Source organism: Eschrichtius robustus, chromosome X, assembly GCF_028021215.1.
Source record: "Eschrichtius robustus isolate mEscRob2 chromosome X, mEscRob2.pri, whole genome shotgun sequence".
Taxonomy (NCBI): Eukaryota; Metazoa; Chordata; class Mammalia; order Artiodactyla; family Eschrichtiidae; genus Eschrichtius; species Eschrichtius robustus.
In genome coordinates, this window is record NC_090845.1 from 32,996,574 (window position 1) to 33,014,627 (window position 18,054).

Sequence of the window (18,054 nt, forward strand, 5' to 3'; positions counted from 1 at the left end):
AGTTCCTGGGATGTAAACCTGAAGTAAGAGAAGTTTTTGAAACCATGTAACCATTTTGACGTTTGCAGTAGGATTTTAATGGGGTGCCATATTTGAGACTAGCCACTGAAAAGAGACAGCAATGAGTGAGCATACGTTGGTGGTCAAAAACCAAGGCCTCCCCCTTAAGAGGCAAATGGGGCAAGGTCATGGAGATCACTGTGTAAGCAAACAACCAACGTAACTGGGCTGGGAACTATCTTTATGTCTCCTGGAGACAGCTATTTTTTACCTTGTATGCAGTGTACCTCCTCTACTGAGAATGGGGCTTTGTAAATGGATGGGGTTAGTGAATGACGGCAGACAGTTGAGGCAGACCATGAGTACCATGCGTAGTAGAAACGGATATACAATTTCAAGGAGGGGGAAATTGGAGGGGGAATGCCTTAGTGGCTAGTTAGCTCAGTGACTGTAAGAGGCTAGGTATGGACATGTCTTAAAAAACAATCGGGGTATCCTTAAACCCAGACTGCCTTCTATGCTTCCTGAATTTTTGGCATACCAGAGGTAAGTGTCCTGGGGCTGTGTTTGCTGGCCTGTGTTGCGACTAGATACTGCCTTGGATAGGGGATTGGGAAAGGGTCAGACGTTTGCAGAGTGTGTGGTGCACTTATAGAAATGGCACACTTCCTTATTAAACTGACAGATTATGGAGATATGTGAGGTCCAAAGAGGGAAGCATTATGTACCATCCTGTTGGCAGCATCCCCACCTCCAAGATGAGGGTGTTAGGGCTTGGAAAGGAGACACCCATGGGAATTCTCAAGTTAGGTAAGGAGTTGTAACACTTTGGGTTTCCTCTGTGGAGGCAGAGACCCTACCAGGATTATTTTGAATCAGTGAATGTTACCTCTGGTACTCTGAGTCATTCATTCACCTGGAAAGCACTTATTGAACTTATGCTGAAGGCAAACACTAAGTAAACAAAACAAAAGGAGATGGCGAGGCACTTGATTCAGGCTGTAGATGTGAGGATGGTGAGGAGGAGACAGATTTGAGTTTTAGGAGTTGGGGACTATGTGAAAGGGTGGGAGAGAGTCTGTAATGACCCTGAGTTCTGAAGGTTGGCTGACTAGGTAGAAGCTCTTCCTCTTAGCTGAGACTGAGGATAAAGGAGGAGGAAGAGTTGGTGGCAATGTGAGTTGGAGGTAGAGACGAAGGAGGGTGTGGTGGATGAGGTCAGTGTGGGCCACATATGGTGAGGTTCTGCAGGCTGTCCAGGTGGAGACGTCCAGTGGGCAGTAGAAAACATAGTCCTGGCTATCGGGAGAGGGTCCCTGGCTGCATCTGGAGAGGTCATGTGAGGCCATGGGTGGAGGTAAAATCAAGTATTGTGCATATAGTGGCCTATATTCTGTCTCCTCCCCTGCAAACACTGTTGGAAACCAAAATTACACAAAACTTAATAAGTCCAGGGAAGAGTTTAAAGGGAGAAAGTACTCACCCAGAAAACCATCAGTAAGAGAAAGTTTTCCTGTGTTTCCTATAGCTCTCTTTTTTAAGCATGTACTTGTGCCTTTGCCTATAAATTGCCCATGCCTGTGTATTTGTGGCTTATAGTATATAAAAAGTTATATAGCATGAATTTTCAATCTCAGATCCGCCCTCTCAGGTGTCTTCTACTCTTGATAGCCTTTGTTCAAGGCTAAGCTTACACCCACAATACACAGACAGTTATCTGCTCTAACTAATGTGTCTGTTCTAGGCAGCTGGCAACTCTGCAGTAGCTCAAGTTTCTCATGACATAGAGAGCAAAGGACTGGAGGCAGTCTTGGGCCCATGTCCCCGGAAGTTGGAATTTCATGACATATCTTTTATGTAACCGGGAGACTGTGATTGTCAAAATTTTAGATATGAGCCCACTCATTCCAGCTGAAGCTTTCCCCAGAAATCCGATCCATGAACATAAGGAAGGCCGAGCAGTCTGAGTAAAGTGGGGACTGCAAGCCCACAGCCCTTTCTTCCCCCTGGGGACAGTGGGCCCTGACACCCACAGAACTCTTGGGTGCTGCCTGAACACTGCTGGGAAAGCTTGGTGCTAGAAGATCCTGCCTCAGGCATGGACTTCATCTAGGGTTGCCAGCCGTCCTGAACACACAGGACACATCCTCAATGTGATTTTGTCCTGCATTCTATATTGGCTTTGTCAGGACACCCTAAATGTCCTGTATTCAGCTTTTTTCAATAAGTTACAAAAATTCAGCAGTTAGAGCTGTTTTTCAACCACAGCAATTGGCGATTAAATCACTTAAGGCGACACTAGCTGAAAAGCATACCTCCACAAATAAAGATCTGGTCTCTCCTGCAGGTTTGGCTGAGGGAAGAGCCAAAGGGGTGCCAGGGGCGGGGGCGGGGGGAAGTATTTAGAATTAAAGGAAATTTTCACGAAGGAAAAAGCTTTTTTTGGCCATAGTCCCAAGTTGTGAACAGGTAACCACCATTAATTAGATGTGGGATCAGTAGAATCAGCTGTCAGTGACTGCCTCTCTTGCAGTACCTAAGCTTCTGAAAGACAGCAAATCAACGACAGCACCAGGCTTCTGAAAATCAGCCGGTCAGTGATACCCCCAGGAACCCCATCCTGGGTGTCAGCCAATCAGTGATACCCCCACCCACACAGTCCTGAACATCAGCCAATCAGCAACAGCCTCACATTTCCAGACAGCGTCCAATCAGCAAGTTCCTCTGTCAGGTAAGCCGCGCTTCTGGAAGTCAGCGGGCCCATAGCCGCCGTACTCTAGTGCCGCCACTGAAAGTCTGTCAGTCCCTAAACACTCCCGCTTCTAAGTGCTCGGCAATGCTTGAATCCCCAAGCTAACCAAAACCTTGTATAGGATAGGCTCTGGCTTTGTTCTGGAAGACTGCGCCTGGTAAGTACTGCTCCCCCTATAAGGAAACGGGAGGGGTATTTTTGCATCAAATATCAAGTTCAGTTTATTCATAGTTCCTGAGTTCACAGCCCTTTCAACCATTCAGCTCCTGTTACTAACTTGTTCGGACTTGTGGGTGACGAACACACTGACTGTGGCCCTGAGATTTTCAAATTCAGTCTTTTTTCATGTATTTTCTTTTGTGTACATTTGAACCTCGAAATGCCCAAACACAAGTGTAAATGTCGTGACGAATTTTATGAACAGTGCAACTTTATTAAATGAGAAACAAGTCCTTTCAAAGATTTTTGTGCAGTATGCAGCTGTTCATTCAATATAGAAAATTGTGGAAAATCAGTTATAAACCAGTAAATATACTACAGCTGAGCATGCTAGCTGTTTGATTCCCTCAACTAGTAACAGTGACATTAAAAAAAGATAATGTACTCTTTTTGTTTAAGAGACATTCAGATTACGAAGATAAAATCACAGCAGAAATTAAAATGACTTTCTACACTGTATATCATCATCAATCTTTCACTTAAAGTTGGAAGCAAATTTTCAAGTGCCACGATTAGATCTACTACAATAATGAAAATAGCTTAATTTACATTACAGAGATTATCAAAGATCTAAATTCCTCACCTTTTTACGTCATGGCCACAGATGCATGTAATAACAATACCTTTTTCCTTCGCTTGTGAAATAGTTTTCTATTGTGAAAAAAGGCTTTCTTATAAAGTTATTATGAGTAAAGTCCTTTGCAAATGTGACTTCAGAAACGGTAGCAAATTTTTGCAGAGTTCCTGTTTGTTTGTTTTTTTTTTTTTTAGTTAGGAGTTAATGAATTAAAGGGGCTAAAGTTGACATAAAGCATGCATGAGTCTATGTTGGCTGTATTGCCCATATTCTACATAATGCAATTCAAACAGCACCTGATGTCCTTTTTATTGAAATTGAAGTAATAATCATAAAATGATTCTTACTTCAGCATTTATATTCTTTGAATTGAATTACTAAAGGATTTTGGTGATTTTGTTAGCATTCAGAATTCTTCAGAATTCTTCAGTTTGCATTCAAATATCCACTGGCTCTCTTAAACAAATGCAGGTGAAAGAATCTTCAGTTTAATTGAAGCAGTGATACTTTAATTCTGAAGAAAGGGCGCCCCCCCCATTCTTGTTGACTTCTTAAATAAGCCACAGAGCAAAGTCTACTTATTTCTTGTTCATAGTTATCAATATTTATCTAGCATTAGGATTATGTGCATTGAAAGAAGATCAAGCAGTTATTAAAGTACTCCATTGATTAAAGGAACTTGTTGAATGTGTTAGAGAAAGAATTGATGAAAAATGTTTCCCTTTGTGTGACAAGGCTGTTCTTAAGATTAACACCATTACTTATGAACATGAAAAGAAATTCTGATTTGAAATGGGTAATTATTATGGAATTTGTCAAGACTATCATTTGGAATGGATCTCATCACTTGAAGAATTTGATTTAGTACCATGGATGTTACTGAATAGTCTTCCAGCACAGGAACAAGAAGAGGATAACGATTGATGATTATGATCTTTTTTGTCAATGGATGACATTAAAAAAAGAAAAAAAGTTGAGATGCAACACAATCCTGAACAATGGAAAAGTGAGCTACGCTGTAAAGATGGTATTACGTGATTCGACAAAGCAAATTTGAAGAGCAGTTCTCAGAATTGTTAATACGCCAGTACCAATTTAGTATACCAGCTCATAATGCTAATGTTGAGCATATGTTCTCATTAATTAATTTTCAAAGGACAAAATAATGAAGTAAGTTGAAAGTGACCACTGTAAAAGCTATGAAAGCTATGCTACAATGTAAATGGAAGACAGACTGAAACTGCAAGGAATTTTATAAGCAAATTTTGTGAAACAAGGAGCTCTTAAAGAGAGGTAAATCATCAGATCAGGGGAATATAACTAAAGAAAGAGGCATATAACTTAGGTGTTTGTAATTTAATTCCAATAAACAATAAATAATGTTTTAGTATAAGTATATCCTATGAAATGTTTTTTTTCTTTTTATTTCAGTGTGTATGCATAGAAAATGTTACAGGTGGAATTGTGTTTTCTCAAAATTCGTATGTTGAAGTCCTAACCCCCAGTACCTCAGAATGTGATTGCATTTGGTGATAGTTTTTAAAAAGAGGTGATTAAGTTAAAATAAGATAATTAGAGTGGGCCCTAATTCAATATAACTGGTATTCTTGTAAGAAGAAGAAATTAGGACACCTATACTCAGAGGGAAGACAATTTGAAGACACAGGGAGAAGATAGCCATCTACAAGCCAAAGAGAAAGGCCTAACAAGAAACCAGCCCTTGCCACCACCTTGATCTTGGACTTCTAGGCTCTGAAATTATAAGAAAATAAATTTATGTTGTTTAAGACACCCAGTCTGTGGTACTTTGTTATGGTAGCCCTAGCAAATTACTACAGACAATTAAAATAATTCAAATTTAACTAGGTGCTCTGAGTTTTAATTTGCTAAATCTGGCAGCCCTAGGTAAGGGAGAACAAGAGGTAAAGCTGCCTCAACACTCACCCACCCTCAGGAACTGCAAGGAACACTGCCTGGATGATGAGCAAAAGATGGCTTGTAGTGCTCTCAAAGGGTGAAAAACAAATGACTCTAATTTCAAGGCACTTTTCCCAACTCAGTTTCATGCTACCAGACTTCTGATGCAGAAACCTAAGGAGAAAAGTGCAAGAAGGCCAACATATAGATTGATCTCATTTGTGAACATAGATGCAAAACTCCTAGATGTAATAATAGTTTATTTCACCTGCAACATATAAAAAGAATAAAACACTTGAAGCAAGCTAATTTATCATTAGAAAGTCAGGTGATGTAAATTATTGCTTTATTGTAAGAAGATTCATATAATCATTTTAATGAAAGAAAGCATTTGATCAATTTGAACATATATTCAAGATAAAAAAAAAAAAGGAAAAATCCTTTTAGCAGCCTAGTAATAGAAGGAAGTTCTTTAGCCTGCTAAAGATGATCAGTCATTGGTGAAATTTTGAGAGATTTTCATTTGAGATAATGATGTTCTGTGCGGCTATTTAACATAGTATGGCAGATCCTCACCTCCATAATAAAGCTAAGACACTATAAACAAAATATATTGAAATTGTACAGGATGAAACAAAATTGTCATTATTCACAAATGAAATGATTTTGTATGTGAATAATCCAAACTTAATCTAAGGAAAAATGTATCAGAAATAAGGAAAAATGTATGAGAAATAATAAGAGTTTTCTGGATATTAATTCCTTATAACAAAATCAACTGTATTTCTACATATCAGGGAAAATGCTGAAATATAAAATTAGAAACACCATCTGCAACGGGTCTAAAACTTCCAAGTACCTTGGAATATATCCAAGACAATGTGTATATGATTTTTTTTTAACATCTTTTTTGGAGTATAATTGCTTTACAATGGTGTGTTAGTTTCTGCTTTATAACAAACTGAATCAGTTATCATATACATATGTTCCCATATCTCTTCCCTCTTGCATCTCCCTCCCTCCCACCCTCCCTATCCCACCCCTCTAGGTGGTCACAAAGCACAGAGCTGATCTCCCTGTGCTATGCGTTTGCTTCCCACTGGCTATCTGTTTTACGTTTGGTAGTGTATATATGTCCATGCCACTCTCTCACCCTGTCACATCTTACCCTTCCCCCTCCCCATATCCTCAAGTCCATTCTCTAGTAGGTCTATGTCTTTATTCCCATCTTGCCACTAGGTTCTTCATGACCTTTTTTTTCCCCTTAGATTCCATGTATATGTGTTAGCATACTGTATTTGTTTTTCTCTTTCTGACTTACATCACTCTGTATGACAGACTCTAACTCCATCCACCTCACTACAAATACCTCCATTTCATTTCTTTTTATGGCTGAGTAATATTCCATTGTATATATGTGCCACATCTTCTTTATCCATTCATCCGATGATGGACACTTAGGTTGCTTCCATGTCCTGGCTATTGTAAATGGAGCTGCAATGAACATTGTGGTCCATGTCTCTTTTTGAATTATGTTTTTCTCAGGGTATATGCCCAGTAGTGGGATTGCTGGGTCATATGGTAGTTCTATTTGTAGTTTTTTAAGGAACCTCCATACTGTTCTCCATAGTGGCTGTATCAATTTACATTCCCACCAACAGTGCAAGAGGGTTGCCTCTTCTCCACACCCTCTCCAGCATTTATTGTTTCTAGATTTTTTGATGATGACCATTCTGACCAGTGTGAGATGATATCTCATTGTAGTTTTGATTTGCATTTCTCTAATGATTAATGATGTTGAGCATTCTTTCATGTGTTTGTTGGCAATCTGTATATCTTCTTTGGAGACAATGTCTATTTAGGTCTTCTGCCCATTTTTGGATTGGGTTGTTTGGTTTTTTGTTATTGAGCTGCATGAGCTGCTTGTAAATCTTGGAGATTAATCCTTTGTCAGTTGCTTCATTTGCAAATATTTTCTCCCATTCTGAGGGTTGTCTTTTGGTCTTGTTTATGGTTTCCTTTGCTGTGCAAAAGCTTTTAAGTTTCATTAGGTCCCATTGGTTTATTTTTGTTTTTATTTCCATTTCTCTAGGAGGTGGGTCAAAAAGGATCTTGCTGTGATTTATGTCATAGAGTGTTCTGCCTAGGTTTTCCTCTAAGAGTTTGATAGTGTCTGGCCTTACATTTAGGTCTTTAATCCATTTTGAGTTTATTTTTGTGTATGGTGTTAAGGAGTGTTCTAATTTCCTACTTTTACATGTACCTGTCCAGTTTTCCCAGCACCACTTATTGAAGAGGCTGTCTTTTCTCCACTGTATGTGCTTGCCTCCTTTATCAAAGATAAGGTGACCATATGTGCGTGGGTTTATCTCTGGGCTTTCTATCCTGTTCCATTGATCTATGTTTCTGTTTTTGTGCCAGTACCATACTGTCTTGATTACTGTAGCTTTGTAGAATAGTCTGAAGTCAGGGAGCCTGATTTCCTCCAGCTCCATTTTTCGTTGTCAAGATTGCTTTGGCTATTCGGGGTCTTTTGTGTTTCCTTACAAATTGTGAAATTTTTTGTTCTAGTTCTGTGAAAAATGCCAGTGGTAGTTTGATAGGGATTGCATTGAATCTGTAGATTGCTTTGGGTAGTAGAGTCATTTTCACAATGTTGATTCTTCCAATCCAAGAACATGGTGTATCTCTCCATCTATCTGTATCATCTTTAATTTCTTTCATCAGTGTCTTATAATTTTCTGCATACAGGTCTTTTGTCTCCTTAGGTAGGGTTATTCCTAGATATTTTATTCTTTTTGTTGTAATGGTAAATGGGAGTGTTTTCTTAATTTCACTTTCAGATTTTTCATCATTAGTGTATAGGAATGCAAGAGATTTCTGTGCATTAATTTTGTATCCTGCTACTTTACCAAATTCATTGATTAGCTCTAGTAGTTTTCTGGTGGCAGTTTTAGGATTCTCTATGTATAGTATCATGTCATCTGCAAACAGTGACAGCTTTACTTCTTCTTTTCCGATTTGGATTCCTTTTATTTCTTTTTCTTCTGATTGCTGTGGCTAAAACTTCCAAAACTATGTTGAATAATAGTGGTGAGAGTGGGCAACCTTGTCTTGTTCCTGATCTTAATGGAAATGGTTTCAGTTTTTCACCATTGTGGACGATGTTGGCTGTAGGTTTGTCATATATGGCCTTTATTATGTTGAGGAAAGTTCCCTCTATGCCTACTTTCTGCAGGGCTTTTATCATAAATGGGTGTTGAATTTTGTCGAAAGCTTTCTCTGCATCTACTGAGATGATCATATGGTTTTTCTTCTTCAATTTGTTAATATGATGTATCACGTTGATTGATTTGCGTATATTGAAGAATCCTTGCATTCCTGGAATAAACCCCACTTGATCATGGTGTATGATCCTTTTAATGTGCTGTTGGATTCTGTTTGCTAGTATTTTGTTGAGGATTTTTGCATCTATGTTCATCAGTGATATTGGTCTGTAGTTTTCTTTCTTTGTGACATCTTTCTCTGGTTTTGGTATCAGGGTGATGGTGGCCTCGTAGAATGAGTTGGGGAGTGTTCCTCCCTCTGCAATATTTTGGAAGAGGTTGAGAAGGATAGGTGTTAGCTCTTCTCTAAATGTTTGATAGGATTCGCCTGTGAAGCCATCTGGTCCTGGGCTTTTGTTTGTTGGAAGATTGTTAATCACAGTTTCAATTTTAGTGCTTGTGATTGGTCTGTTCATATTTTCTATTTCTTCCTGGTTCAGTCTCGGCAGGTTGTGCATTTCTAAGAATTTGTCCATTTCTTCCAGGTTGTCCATTTTATTGGCATAGAGTTGCTTGTAGTAATCTCTCATGATCGTTTGTATTTCTGCAGTGTCAGTTGTTACTTCTCCTTTTTCATTTCTAATTCTATTGATTTGGGTCTTCTCCCTTTTTTTCTTGATGAGTCTGGCTAATGGTTTATCAATTTTGTTTATCTTCTCAAAGAACCAGCTTTTAGTTTTATTGATCTTTGCTATAGTTTCCTTCATTTCTTTTTCATTTATTTCTGATCTGATCTTTATGATTTCTTTCCTTCTGCTAGCTTTGGGGTTTTTTTGTTCTTCTTTCTCTAATTGCTTTAGGTGCAGTGTTAGGTTGTTTATTTGAGATGTTTCCTGTTTCTTGAGGTAGGCTTGTATTGCTATAAACTTCCCTCTTAGAACTGCTTTTGCTGCATCCCATAGGTTTTGGGTCGTCATGTCTCCATTGTCATTTGTTTCTAGGTATTTTTTGATTTCCCCTTTGATTTCTTCAGTGATCACTTCGTTATTAACTAGTGTATTGTGTAGCCTCCATGTGTTTGTATTTTTTACAGATCTTTTCCTGTAATTGATATCTAGTCTCATAGCGTTGTGGTCGGAAAAGATACTTGATACAATTTCAATTTTCTTAAATTTACCAAGGCTTGATTTCTGACCCAAGATATGATCTATCCTGGAGAATGTTCCATGAGCACTTGAGAAAAATGTGTATTCTGTTGTGTTTGGGTGGAATGTCCTATAAATGTCAATTAAGTCCATCTTGTTTAATGTATCATTTAAAGCTTGTGTTTCCTTATTGCTTTTCATTTTGGATGATCTGTCCATTGGTGAAAGTGGGGTGTTAATGTCCCCTACTATGATTGTGTTGCTGTCAATTTCCCCTTTTATGGCTGTTAGTATTTGCCTTATGTATTGAGGTGCTCCTATGTTGGGTGCATAAATATTTACAGTTGTTATATCTTCCTCTTGGATGGATCCCTTGATCATTATGTAGTGTCCTTCTTTGTCTCTTATAATAGTCTTTATTTTAAAGTCTATTTTGTCTGATACGAGAATTGCTACTCCAGCTTTCTTTTGATTTCCATTTGCATGGAATATCTTTTACCATCCCCTCACTTTCAGTCTGTATGTGTCCCTAGTTCTGAAGTGGGTCTCTTGTAGACAGCATATATACGGGTCTTGTTTTTGTATCCATTCAGCCAGTCTGTGGCTTTTGGTGGGAGCCTTTAATTCATTTACATTTAAGGTAATTATTGATGTGTATGTTCCTATTTCCATTGTCTTAAATGTTTTGGGTTTGTTATTGTAGGTGTTTTCCTTCTCTTGTGTTTCTTGCCTAGAGAAGTTCCTTTAGCATTTGTTGTAAAGCTGGTTTGGTGGTGCTGAACTCTCTCAGCTTTTGCTTGTCTGTAAAGGTTTTGATTTCTCCATCAAATCTGAATGAAATCCTTGCTGGGTAGAGTAATCTTGGTTGTAGGTTTTTCTCCTTCATCACTTTAAATATGTCCTGCCACTCCCTTCTGGCTTGCAGAGTTTCTGCTGAAAGATCAGCTGTTAACCTTATGGGGATTCCCTTGTATGTTATTTGTTGTTTTTCCCTTGCTGCTTTTAATGTTTTCTTTATATTTAATTTTTGATAGTTTGATTAATATGTGTCTTGGCGTGTTTCTCCTTGGATTTATCCTGTATGGGACTCTCTTTTCTTCCAGGACTTGATTAACTATTTCCTTTCCCATATTAGGGAAGTTTTCAACTCTAATCTCTTCTAATATTTTCTCAGACCCTTTCTTTTTCTCTTCTTCTGGGACCCCTATAATTCGAATGTTGGTGCGTTTAATGTTGTCCCAGAGGTCTCTGAGACTGTCCTCAGTTCATTCTTTTTTCTTTATTCTGCTCTGCAGTAGTTATTTCCACTATTTTATCCTCCAGGTCACTTATCCGTTCTTCTGCCTCAGTTATTCTGCTACTGATCCCTTCTAGAGTATTTTAAATTTCATTTATTGTGTTTTTCATCGTTGCTTGGTTCCTCTTTATTTCTTCTAGGTCCTTGTTAAATGTTTCTTGCATTTTATCTATTCCGTTTCCAAGATCTTGGATCATCTTTACTATCATTATTCTGAATTCTTTTTCAGGTAGACTACCTATTTCCTCTTCATTTGTTAGGTCTGGTGGGTTTTTACCTTGCTCCTTCATCTGCTGTGTGTTCCTCTGTCTTCTCATTTTGCTTATCTTACTGTGTTTGGGGTCTCCTTTTCGCAGGCTGCAGGTTCGTAGTTTCTGTTGTTTTTGGTATCTGTCCCCAGTGGGTAAGGTTGGTTCAGTGGGTTGTGTAGGCTTTCTGGTGGAGGGGACTAGTGCCTGTGTTCAGGTGGATGAGGCTGGATCTTGTCTTTCTGGTGGGCAGGTCCACGTCTGGTGTTGTATTTTGGGTGTCTGTGGCCTTATGATTTTAGGCAGCCTCTCTGCTAATGGATGGGGCTGTGTCCCTGTCTTGCTAGTTGTTTGGCATAGGGTGTCCAGCACTGTAGCTTGCTGGTCGTTGAGTGAAGCTGGGTCTTGGCGTTGAGATGGAGATCTCTGGGAGATTTTCGCCATTTGGTATTATGTGGAGCTGGGAGGTCTCTTGTGGACCAGTGTCCTGAAGTTGGCTCTCCCACCTCAGAGGCACAGCCCTGATGCCTGGCTGGAGCACCAAGAGCCTTTCATCCACATGGCTCAGAATAAAAGGGAGAAAAAATAGAAAGAAATAAAGAGGATAAAATAAAATAAAATAGTTATTAAAATAAAAAATAATTTTTAAGGAGAAAAAAATTTTTAATGTAAAAAAAAAAATAAAACGGACGGACAGAACCCTAGGACAAATGGTGAAAGCAAAGCTATACAGGCAAAATCTCACACAGAAGCATACACACACACACTCAGAAAAAGAGGAAAAGGGGAAAAAATAATATATCTTGCTCCCAAAGTCTACCTCCTCAATTTGGGATGATTCGTTGTCTATTCAGGTATTCCACAGATGCAGGTACATCAAGTTGTTTGTGGAGCTTTAATCCGCTGCTTCTGAGGCTGCTGGGGGAAATTTCCCTTTGTCTTCCTTGTTCGCACAGCTCCCGGGTTTCAGCTTTGGATTTGGACCCGCCTCTGCGTGTAGGTTGCCTGAGGTCGTCTGTTCTTCGCTCACACAGGACGGGGTTAAAGGAGCAGCTGCTTCGGGGGCTCTGGCTCACTCAGGCCGGGGGAGGGAGGGGTACGGATGCAGGACGAGCCTGCGGCGGCAGAGGCCGGAGTGACGTTGCACCAGCCTGAGGTGCGCCGTGCGTTCTCCCGGGGAAGCTGTCCCTGGATTACGGGACGCTGGCAGTGGCGGGCTGCACATGCTCCCGGGAGGGGCGGTGTGGATAGTGACCTGTGCTCACACACAGGCTTCTTGGTGGCGGCAGCAGCAGCCTTAGCGTCTCATGCCCGTCTCTGGGGTCCGCGCTGATAGCCGCGGCTCGTGCCCGTCTCTGGAGCTCCTTTAAGCAGCGCTCTGAATCCCCTCTCCTCACGCACCAGGAAACAAAGAGGCAAGAAAAAGTCTCTTGCCTGTTCGGCAGCTCCATACCTTTTCCTGGACTCCCTCCCGGCTAGCTGTGGTGCACTGCCCCCTTCAGGCTCTGTTCACGCAGCCAACCCCAGTGTTCTCCCTGCGATCCGACTGAAGCCCGAGCCTCAGCTCCCAGCCCTGGCCCGTCCTGGTGGGTGAGCAGACAAGGTTCTCGGGCTGGTGAGTGCTGGTCGGCACCGATCCTCTGTGCGGGAATCTCTCCTCTCTGCCCTCCGCACCCCTGTGGCTGCGCTCTCCTCCGTGGCTCCGAAGCTTCCCCCTCCGCCACCCGCAGTGTCCGCCTGCAAAGGGGCTTCCTAGTGTGTGGAAACCTTTCCTCCTTCACAGCTCCCTCCCATTGGTGCAGGTCCCGTCCCTATTCTTTTGTCTCTGTTATTTCTTTTTTATTTTGCCCTACCTAGGTACGTGAGGAGTTTCTTGCCTTTTGGGAGGCCTGACGTCTTCTGCCAGCATTCAGTGGGTGTTCTATAGGAGCAGTTCCACATGTACATGTATTTCTGATGTATCTGTGGGGAGGATGGTGATCTCTGCGTCTTACTCTTCCGCCATCTTCTCCTCTCTCCTATATGATCTTTACAAAGAAATTTTGTAGCCTTATTGAGGAAAAATTTTAAAGATATAAATAATTGGGAAGATACGCTTTTTCATGAACTGAAAAACAAAACAAAAACCCAAAGCGAACATTGTTATATGGTCTCCATTTTGTATTTATTTTATATTTTAATTCCTACAACATCGTGTGAGATAGGTGTTATTGCCTCGAGTTTAAAGATAAAGAAACTGTGGGTCTATAAATTCATGCAGTAAGTAGCATGGCCAGAACCTGAATATATATTTCTCTGTCTAAAGTCCCTGATTTTTCCACAGTACCACTGGAGTAGACACTGTTAATGCCCTACCCAGACACTCTCAGATACTTCTTACCAGCTTTGTGCATTCCTTTCCAGGCTTCTGCATGCCTTGCCACTGAGGTGTCATATATTTGACCTTCAGAGGATTACCCTTGGGCATTGGAGTCTCCTTGTTCACACAGAGTCAGGAACGTCTAGCAATTTTATATCCCTCCCATCCCCTGCAAAATTCCCAGACAATCCATGGCCTCCTTCCCAGTACAGAGAACTGGAAGTGCCTAGCAATTTCACATTCCCACATCCAATCTCCTAACGGTCCCTAGCCAACGACAGAACAGCTCCTTTGCTTCAAAGCTGAAATACCTTTGAGGTGTATTTTATGCTCCAGGGCCCCTGTAGAACTAGGGTGAGTCTAAGACCTCAACAAAAATTATACACTTTCTGGGCCTCTTCTCCTTTTCTATCCTGCCTCCTTCACTCCCTGAATAGTTTCTCCTGGGAGTAAATCCTTAAAAACACTTGGATCTGAAACCTTAGTTTACTTGGGAGAATATCATCTGCTAAACCTACATTATGAGAGAGATTTATTTCAAATTCACAGTCCAGATAGTAGCCCCCAAATTAAGTGAATATGCTTTTTACATGAGCTTTATAAAATATGAGTATAGAATTGGTTGTAATAATGTTAAATGATCATTCAGTTAGAATACTGTTCATATAATTCAGTTATCTTTGCCAAGTGGTTTTATCTACCTGGCTTTCAGTTTTCTCCTTTGATAAATGAGTGTATTGGATCAGATATTCTCTAAGGCAGTGGATCTCAAAAGGAGGCAGTTTCATCCCCCAGAACACATTTGGTAAAATCTGGAGACGTTTGAGGTTGTCACAACTGAGGAGGAGTGCTGCTGGTACTTCTAGTGGGTAGAGGCCAGGGATGCTGCTAAATAACCTGAGATGCCCTGGACAGCCCCTACAGCAACAAATCATCCAGCTCAAAATATCACTAGTGCTCAGATTGAGAAACCTTGATCTAAGGTCTTACTGTCTCTAAAATTCAGTGAACTATTAATTCTATCTTAGTTTACAGTATGTCAGTTCATCATTTTTGTGATCAATGCATTTCCTGTGAGAAACCAGTCAACTCAGTCAGCTTGATACTAACCAGTTAGTTACTGGTCTGTTTATAAGCAATTGATGGTCAGTTAAGGTAGACTACTTCTGCATGGGCACATAGCCTTTGTAACCTAACATTCAATGACCTACTTGCTGCTCTAGAAAATACTTTTTTAAAAATGTGAAACAGGGGATAGAGAGTACCTAGTGAAAGCAAATACAATGGTAATTTCTTTACATAAAGTGGCATGGGCAAATTAAATAAAGTATGTAACATGCTATTTTATGACACAGTAATCATAGTTTAATTAAAGAGCTATATGAGTAGTATGCACTTTTGACTTTTTATATTAATCTCAGTAACTAAGAGAAACTAATTTAATACTCCTGATTTGCTGTTATTAATAGAGCAGGTCTCCAATGACATTTGCCATGTTATAGTTTTCTAGAACAGTGAACACATTAAAAGTAGCTATAGTTAGAAGTTCATTGGTTATATTTACAAAAAAAGTACCTATTCCAATTTTTTTACTTGACATATATCATGGTCATTGTGAATTGCTTGTGTTTAATGTGCCATTAAAACACCCTAAATTAAATGATGTAATGCTACACTATCTACTTCTGTATTTTATCCATTTTAAAGCTTAATTGCTTTATAATGAAGCATAATGTAGAGTCAAATACGGGAGCAAATGAAGAAGAAAGTATTAAAATTCCAAGATGTAATTAATTCCACATACTTTATAAAAGATCTCTTTCTATGAAATCATCATTGTGTAAGAAATAAAGAAACATGTAGAAGGACAAAGTATTTTGGATTAATAATGAAGTACATGAGGTGGATGAAGAAAAATGAAATAAAAACATAAAATCTGGACTCCAAAGGTTAGAGGCTTGGTTCTGCTGGCTGGCTTTACTCTTGTTTCTAGGTTCAGAAAAGGAATGTAAATACAATAAAATAAGCCTAGAGGGCTGTAAAATGATTCCACGGTGAGATGGATTAGGTTAAACTGCTTCACCCAAGTACAGCACAGCAATGATATAACAAGCTCCCAAGGGACAAATGGAAAATCCCTCACTGGTGCTGTGTTCAATAGCGGAGCATTTAAGCTTTTGGAAATCAAAACTATGATATCATGTTTTGTGTGTCTTTCTCAAACTGCTACTTGATATTTTATTATTATATTTCTTTATGATCAGGATTTTGTGGACTGTACCTTGAAGATCAATAATTGGAAATGCAGAGATAAGTTTATATACGACAGAAAGGTATAATGTAGCAGTGCTGTGGTCTGTTTCTGTTCCCCCAAAATTCATATGTTGAAATCCTAATGCCAGATGTGCTGGTATTAGGAGGCAGGGCCTTTGAGAGGTAATTAGGCCATGAAGGTGGAGCCTAATTAATTGTATTAATCTTGTAGTGCCTCACAAAAGAGACTCCACAGAGGTCTCTGACCCATTCCACCATGTAAGGATACAACCAGGAGATACATCCAGGAAGAGGGCCCTCACCCACCCACCCATGCTGGCACCCTGATCTTGGACTTTCCAGCCTCCAGAACTATGGGAAATAAATTTCTGTTGTTTATAAGCTACCCAGTCTATGGTATTTTGTTATAGCAATTCCAACTGACTAAGATAAGCAATATTCAAACTATCTATTTTTTTTCTCATTTTTCTCATGACCCATGGGAAAAATAGCCTACCAATTCCCATGAACAATACATAGCACATTAGTTATGTATCCACATACCTTTACAACTCAAGATAATTTTTGAATGAAAGTACTTGTGAATGTTTTAATTAAATGGTTAGCTATCTATTTTAATATAAGAAAAAAGGTAGGTCTGTTTATAGAGTGTACGTAAAGCTTGGAGATGTGGAAAAATATGTAGAATATAATCAAGGACATCTTCACTCTGTAAAATAATAATGCTGTCTGTGTTTCCAGACTTCATGAATACTGATATGGAACAATCTCTAAGATGTGTTATTAATCGGGGGGAAAGCAAGTTGCAAAACAATATGTACTACTATATTATTACATTTATATAACAGTCAAATGCACGTTTATATCCATATGGGATGAACTCATAAGAAAATTATATGGTGGTAGGGATGAGAGAGGGAATTGAAGGGAATTCAAGAGAGAATTTTATTTTGACAGTATGTTTGAAATTTTTACAGTGTGCAAATGGTTATAGAGCACCAACCACTTCAGTATTTTAACTCTGATCAGCAACAGATCACTTTCAAGCACTTCATATCTGACCCTGATGCTTCAGTCACTGTGAGTATGAGGGTGGACTCATTTCATGTGAAGGGTCCTGGGCGAATTGTTGGAGATTTAGGTTATAATCCTCCCTCTGGTACAAACCACCTGAGTGATCTTGAGCTAATCACCATTTCCCTAAGCTCCAGTCTCCCCATCCATAAATAATGATTTCTAAGGTCTTGTCTCGCTTTACTATTTCAGCTGATCAGAAGTCAGGTAAAAGTATGCACCAATCCAGTGGACCTATGCTGGCTGGCTCTTAAAACTCCTCACTTCATGGTTGTGTCACACTATCCTTTTGAGAAAGTGAAAATTAGCACTGCTAGTAAAAGAGTGCCTCCAATGGGACACGGACAAAGTCAAGTAAACAGTGTTTATACACAGAAGGACCCACCACAACTGAAAATAGGACTAATGACCCCTCTTTGTAAGTGATTTTTGCTTTTTTTATCAGTGATGTCCCCAGGCCAGCATTACTACCCTACCTCATGAAAAAAGATTACTGAGAATCTAATTGCTTAACTGCTCCTTCTTCTTGACAAGACCCTATCCAAGACAGGAGTCCATGATCTCCCTTGGAAATATCAAGCACAAGTCCACACCTATAAACAGCCCCTCTTAAATCACCATTATGAGGTGCCCCAAGGTTTCATGTGGGGTATGTCCTCATTTGCTACAGCCTACTAAATAAATCTGACTTTGACTGCAGATATGTGCCTGGCTCTTTGACTACTAGGATTTGACACTTCCTTTTGACCATCAAAAATATCATTCATGTAACATAAACCGCATCTTTTGTCAAAAGATACTTCTTTTACTGAAAGAACACCCTTATTTTGAAATGCTATTGAAATAAAACATACAAACAATAGCAAGAGGGGTTAATCTATATCCTTGAAGACAGTTTTATTTATATTCTCAAATTATCATCCCGT